The sequence below is a fragment of the Mus pahari genome, chromosome 5, assembly GCF_900095145.1.
Source record: "Mus pahari chromosome 5, PAHARI_EIJ_v1.1, whole genome shotgun sequence".
In the NCBI taxonomy this organism is placed as follows: Eukaryota; Metazoa; Chordata; class Mammalia; order Rodentia; family Muridae; genus Mus; species Mus pahari.
The window spans coordinates 122,369,903-122,377,691 of NC_034594.1; positions in this window are offsets into that span (position 1 = coordinate 122,369,903).

A 7,789-nucleotide genomic window follows, 5' to 3' on the forward strand; every position below is an offset into this window, starting at 1 on the left:
AAAGAGAAAGAGAAAGAGAAAGAGAAAGAGGAGAGAAAGGAAAAGGTAAAAAAAAAATAAAGAAAAACAGGAAAAATAAATGCAGCCCTGTGTTTTTAAGGTGAAGTCATGACCTGAGGCTCCAAAACAGCTCAAAATGTTGTCTTTTATTTGTTTGTTTGTTGTTTTGAGAGATCACTTTATATAGCTTTTGCTATCTAGAACACTAGGTGTTATTGGATAATTTCACAGTAGTTCCTAAAGATGTCCAGATCCACCAACCAAAGAGTACACATGGAGTGACCCATGGCTCCAGTCACGTATGTAGCAGAGGATGGCCTTGTCAGACATCAATGAGAGGAGGGGCCCTCAGTCCTGTGAAGGTTTAATGGCGCAATGTAGGGGAATGCCATGGCAGTGAGGCAGGAGTGTGTGGGGGGGATTACAGGGGCAGGGGGAGGATGGGATATGGGGTTTCCAGAGGGAAAACTAGGAAAGGGGATAAGAATTGAATTGAAAATAAATAAAATATCCAAAAACAACAAAAACAAAACAAAAAAACCTAGAAGCCAAGTGGAGCTAACAGACCCATCTGTATGCCTGTGAACTGTCTCTGCTCATTGTCCTCTCATCCAAATGCAAACATGTGTTCCTGCTCGTGTTAAAACTATTTGTCAACCCAGTGGAATGTGCCAACTGGATCTAAACAGTGTAAGATTAGTTAAACATAAAGAATTCCTCATTTTCTTACACATAAGGAGTTGCTCTGTCTGTAGTTTTACCATTTTAGCATTTCACCTGAGCAAACTTACTACTGGCAATAGGCACCCAAGTTCATGTGTCTGGCATTTTTATTAAAATGTTAAATCATTAGAAGAAGTTTTAAATTATTATTAATAAAAAGAGTTGATTAGTAATCAGAAGCATTTTTATGGAAATGACAACAGATGCATATCAGGCTCCAAGACAGATGAAATGTGTCAAAGCAAATCAGTTTGGTGAATTGTTCCCTCATCAAAGCCTGTTTTTGAGGCATAGTTTGCATCTTTATTATCCAAAGAGACAGACCAAACTTTAAAAAATTTAAAGGTGAATTTAAAGAGAAATGAGAATGTAAATGGGTCTATTTTAGGTTGGAAGGCCTGTATAAACATCCTATTCTTTCATAGTGAAATAAAAATATGATCTTGGAACTAAGGAAGCTTCCTGTACACTCACTGTCCTTGTACATTATTTGTAGATGAAAGAATATTCTGATATAAATGTAGCAGAAAACCATCTTGTTTTAAATATTTCAATGACATTTTATTCACTGATACAAAAATATTCTACATTTATTCTACTATGCATATTACCTTTAATGTTTCAAATATTGAAATTATATGTAAAAAATAAAATAAAAAAGGTGTTACCTAACTCAAAGATTTACTTCCAGATATGCTGGGACAAAAATCACAATATTATTGTGCATGTTTTGCCTTATTTGTGACCTAAAGTTGCTAGGATGGCTTAGGCAGTATTCACTGGATTACGTGCTGCATTTATACAACATGGAAGACAATATAACACAGTCCATGAGACAAGGAATGAAGAGACTCACACAAATACTTTTCCCACATGAAGGATGAAGGAAAATCATGGCATGTGTCACAACAGGCACACATGAATCTCCCGATTCATGACTTTAATTGCATAGGTTCACATCTATTCTCTCCAGAACACTTTCTTTCCTGATTTTCCACTGCTTGCCTGTTTGTTTTTCATTGTGGTTGTTTGGTTATTTTGGCAGTACATTCTTGTCACACTTCATATCAAATGTTCTCATCCTAGGACCCACTTTGAGAAACAACTGGAAAATAAAAATAAACCTGTTTAAATTGTTCTCTCTGTTTCTTAGATTATAATATAATTACATAATTTTGCCTTCCCTTTCCCCCATCCAAACCCTTCCATATACTCCTCCTTGCTCTCTTTCAAGTTCATGGTCTCCCTTTTAAAGCTGTGTGTGTGTGTGTGTGTGTGTGTGTGTGTGTGTGTGTGTGTGTGTGTGTACTTACATATATATCCTTAAATGCATAAATACAGCCTCTCAGTATGTATGATGTTACCAGTTTCAGGACTGACTGCTATTGGATAAGGAATTCCTATCTTATTTCCTAGGGAACACTATCTCATTCTCAACATTCATTCTCTCTCTCTCTCTCTCTCTCTCTCTCTCTCTCTCTCTCTCTCTCTCTCTCTCTCTNTAAATACAGCCTCTCAGTATGTATGATGTTACCAGTTTCAGGACTGACTGCTATTGGATAAGGAATTCCTATCTTATTTCCTAGGGAACACTATCCTATTTTCATCATTCTCTCTCTCTCTCTCTCTCTCTCTCCCTCTCCCTCTCCCTCTCCCTCTCCCTCTCCCTCTCTCTCTTTCTCCTTTAGGTCCTGATCACAGACTACCCTCCTCCAAGTCCTCCTATCATTTAGTACTTCCCCCAAATCCCTGCCCTTCTCCTCTCATAAGGGGGATAATTATAAAAGGGATAAGTTGATATAAAGCACAGGATTCCCATGTTAAAATTCATAGACCCAAAGATGCTAAAGAACAAGGAGGACCCAAAGGAGGATGCTTGAATATCACTCAGGAGGGGAAATAAATTACTCATTGGAGTTGTATGGAGGGAGAGGGGATAATGGGGGGTGGGGGTGGGATGCAGAACAGGTTTCAGAAGTGGATCAGTTTTAGGGAGAACCAAGGAGAGAGGGCTAGGAGAATGAATGGAAATCGGGAGTTGGGGGTAGACATCTCTAGGATGAGCCAGAAACCTGGGATGGTAGAGGCTCCATGAGGGTGACTCTAGCTGAGACACCTAGCAGTGGAAGCTATGGATCCTGAAGTGGCCACTTGCTTTAGCCAGGCAGTACTCTCAGTAAAGGTATGAGGACACCAACCCACCCACAAAAATTTTGACCTAGGCAATTTTCTCTCCTACAATGAGAACAGGCATGAAAATAGAGCAAAGACTGGGGAAGTGGCAAACCATTGACTGGCCCAACTTGAGACCCAGCAATAGTCCTTGACACTGTCAATGATGCTTTGTTAAATTTGCAGACAGATGCCTAGCAACTCTGTGAGGCTGATAGAAATAGACGCAGAGACCCACAGCCAAACTTGAGAGGGAGCACACGAAGTTTTGTAGAAGAGTTGGAAGAAGAATTAGAGACATGAAGGGGATTGGGACTCAAATAAGCTCAACCCTTGGGGGCATCCAGAGAGTGGACCACCAACTAAACAGCATACATGGGTTGGACCTAAGACACACCCGTGCCCATATGTTGTAGATGAGCCACTTGGTCTTCATGCTGGTCCCCCAACAACTAGAGTGGGGGCTAGTCCCTGACTTAGTTGCCTGACTATGGATCATGTTCCCCTAACTATCTTGTCTGACTTCAGTGGAAGACTTGCAGTGACTTGATATGCCAGGGTGGGTTGGTACTCAGTATTCTTTAGAACCCTGAAATTTTGAGCTGAGTCCTGGGGTCAGCTTTCTCAGTTCACTTTAACAGTCCTATTGGTGTTTTACTTCAGCTCATGTTTAGGCAGATGTGTTGGTAATACTTTATGGGTGTAGCTAATGACATTACTAAGATAAACAGTCTCACAGCAAACTCCTTTATCCTCTGGCTCTTACAATATTTCTTCTAAAATGACCCCTAGCTTTTGTGAGCTAGAAATGTATTGTAAATATATCAATTCGGACTCAGCTCGTCTGTGGTTTTGTATACTGGTCTCAATCTGTTGTGTGTTTCTTTGAGCACAGAGAGGACATTCATCTGACCACCTCACAGCTTTTTGACAGAGAAAGGAGAAAGTTCTTGTTCCTACCATTTTCAGAAGCTTTCCTAAGCTTGGTAAAAGACAATAACACTTGATAAAGTTTACTCTCTACCACTTTCTTGATATCACATGAATCTGTGGGATTGATTTATTCATTCTGTAATTGTTGATTTAATTGATCTCTTTGACTAATGAAAAGTGAAATTCCACTCTTGTGTTTGAGTGACAGGGAGTCTAGTGTCTCTCAGCACTTCTTACTTTGTCTCCTCTGTATGACCTGCACAAGTTGGTTTAAGCTGTCATGTACCTAAAGTCTTACTACACAATTTTATGGTTGCATCGTTTTTCTCCTAACAGTAATGACACATATTCCATTATCAGAAAACTAAGCTGTACAAATCCCTAAAGGATGCTTCCCTAGACAAATAATAACAATTCTCCTTGGCAACTGACAGTTTGAATAGATAATAACACATTTCCAGTGTGAGTGCGCATTTCCCATATCCACGCAAATGAGATATTTCTGTGATCTGATAGTGTTCAGTGATTCCTAAGCAGCTGTGCCGAGGCAGATGCTAGACAACTGCACAATAATCACCCAAGATGATTTAGAAATTGAAGTTCCAAGCATTTCAGTAATCTGGGGTGTAGTTATAAAACTTCTTGTTAGATTTTTTTTGAACAACTCTGACGGAAGACAACATTGAGAACCTCTACTGTCACCCAGGGACTTTGATTTGTTATTCATAATATCTTATTGTTCTATCATTTAACATATTATTCTCATAAATTTCAAGCTTCCTAAGCTGTATTAATGTAAGCTCAGATACACAATTTAATTTCTTAATACTATAATTTTTTCCATTTACAGGTGTTATTAGTTAAATATTTCTAAAATATTTAGTGTAATGTCAGCAGCAAGAAATTGCTTTTTTAATTAACAAGAACTTTGGTTTTAAATCTTCAACCATTTATTAAAGAACCCTATTAATTGATGGTAATTTTTTTCCTAGCATGAGTAATACATACACAAGAAGCATCTGTTTGCTGTTGCATCTCAGAGTCTCTTAAGTTTTTTTTAAGACAGGGTTTCTCTGTGTAACTCTGGCTGTCCTGGAACTCACTTTGTAGACCAGGCTGGCCTTGAACTCAGAAAGCAAGTATTTTCAAAGTATATGTTAATAAATGATTAACACTCAATATATACAAAATCCCTATAATTCATATTTTATTACTAATTGCTAGCTTACTAAAATAATTGCTAAATTTGCTAAATTACTTAAAACTTACTACTAATCCCTAAAACCAACAATTTGTTACCTTCCTATCCTCTGATGAAATCCACACTACAACCTCCTATTTTGCTTTCTGTTAGTCTTTTTTTTTTTTTTTTTTTTTCTAGACAGGGTTTCTCTGTATAGCCCTGGCTGCCCTGGAACTCACTTTGTAGACCAGGCTGGCCTCAAACTCAGAAATCCACCTGTCTCTGCCTCCCAAGTTCTAGGATTAAAGGCGTGTGCCACCACTGCCTGGCACTTTCTGCTATTCTTACTCAGTTTTTGTTTTGTTTTGTTTTTCCATCTTCCTTGCCATTTCTAAAATACAGTTGTTCAACTTTCCACTTCGAAGGAATAACTCACTTTTGTACAATGTGTTCTCTATACTTCTTTCAGGTCTTGACACAAATCATGCTGTGTACCATTTCCATTCTGCAAAATGCCTTGACCTTCCCTTCTTAAAGTAGTCTACATTTTCTTTTGCCTAACAGCATCTTAAATGGTTCTTTAAAAGCTTTATTGAATTTAGTGATAGAGGTGTATGCCTTTAATCCCAGGAATGAGAAGGCAGAGGCAGGTGGATCTTTGTGAGTTCAAGGCCTTTCTGGTCTACAAAATGGGTTTCAGGACAGCACAGAGAAACACTGTCTTGGAAAAAAATAATCCTTATCAGAATTGTAGAATTCTGTTCCCTGTTTGTGCCTCATTCTGCTATTCTCTTAGTTTGCCACTGTTCCTGTCATAAAGATCATTACTAAAAGCAAGAAGGGGAGAAAAGAATTGATTTGGCTTACATGACCTGATTACAATAGATAATTGAGGGAAGTCAGAGCAGAAACTCGGAGCAGGAACCTAAATTTAGGGATTGTATTCTGTTTACTGTCTTTATTCCCAATGACTAGTGTTTACCTTGCCATTCTAAACAACCCAGGTCACTTGCCCACAATGATGGACTGAGCTCACTGTTAGTGATAGACTGAGCCCTCATGAACAACCACTAATCAAAAAAAAAAAAAAAATTCCTCACAGATTTGCCTAAAGACCAATCAGATGTATACATTTTCTCAACTAAAATTCCCTCTTTCAGATGGTAATTCCCTGGTGCAAGCTAACAAAATTTAACCAGCCCGTATGACTGGCACTTCAGCTACGAATCTACATGGAATTCACAGAACAAAATTGTTATTTTGCATTATTTTATTCTATCCACAGGATGAAATAGCCTTGCCTTAATTAACAAAAAGAAAAGTTTAGAAGACATAAGATAACAGTGAATTAGGAAATCAAAAACATAAGCTACGTTGTAGGCAATCATAGTCTGTTCTCCCTCACATGATGGGTCATGTCCTTTGAGTGAGAAGATGATTACAGCTGAAGTCAAATGCTGAAGAACAAGTCAGACATAAATACAATATTCTGATTATGTTACAAAGAATTGAATTATATACACCACAAAGTGATTGCTTTGATACTACCTAGCGTAAAATTATCCCAGCACAAGTCTGTGTTATTCAATTCTTTTGTCAGCTTTAATAATAAAACTTGAAAGTTTGTAAAGTTAAGTAAAAAAAATATATTGCTATCATTTCAGGCAGAATGATCCTCCCAGTGATGAGAAGTGTCTCAGATCATCCCACTTGGACCCCTTCAGACACAGCTTATTTTCTATCTTAAAGACTGTAAGATGAAAAAATGCACATAAAACAGTCTGTTGTTCCCTAGGCAACGTTTAAAACACAGAGACTGCATGACTGTAAGACAAAACTCGGTATCCTCTTTACACATTCTTATCCTGCAATATCTTTTGAAGTTTCATTCATTATGCAAATATTGAAAACTACAGTGCTCCTTTTCTTTAAAGTCATTTTATTTAAACTCGTAGTAATAGAAATCCACACTACCATATGCCCACTTGTCCTGGTACACAGAAAACAAATGTAATATAGCCCATTGCCTTAGGTTACCAACCCTAATAGTATCTTAAAATTTTGCCTATATTTTATTTATTTATTTATTTATTAGATATTTTCTTTTTAAAATTATTTTATTAGATATTTTCTACATTTACATTTCCAATGCTAACCCAAATGTCCCCTTTGCCCTCCCACCACCCTGCTCCCCTACCCACCAACTCCCACTTCTTGGCCCTGGCGTTCCCCTCTATGGGGCATGTAAAGTTTGCAAGACCAAGGGGCCTCTCTTCACAATGATGGCTGAATATGCCACTTTTTGCTACATATGCAGCTAGAGACACGAGCTCAGGGGGTACTGGTTAGTTCATATTATTGTTCAACCTCTAGGGTTGCAGACCCCTTCAGCTCCTTGGGTACTTTCTCTAGCTCCTCCATTGGAGGCCCTGTGCTACAACCAATAGCTAAGTGTGTGCATCCACTTCTGTGTTTGTCAGGCACTGGAATAGCCTCACAAGAGGCCGCTATATTAGGGTCCCCTCAGCAGAATCTTTCTGGCATGTGCAATAGTGTCTGGGTTTGCTGGCTGATGATGGAATGGATCCCCGGGTGGGGTGGTCTCTGGATAGTCCATCCTTTCGTCTTATCTCCAAACTTTGTCTCTGTAACTCCTTTTATGGTTATTTTGTTCCCTATTCTAAGGAGGAATGAAGGATCCACCTGTTGGTCTTCCTTCTTTTTGGTTTTCTTGTGTTTTGCAAATTGTATCTTGGGTATTCTAACTTTCTGTGCTAA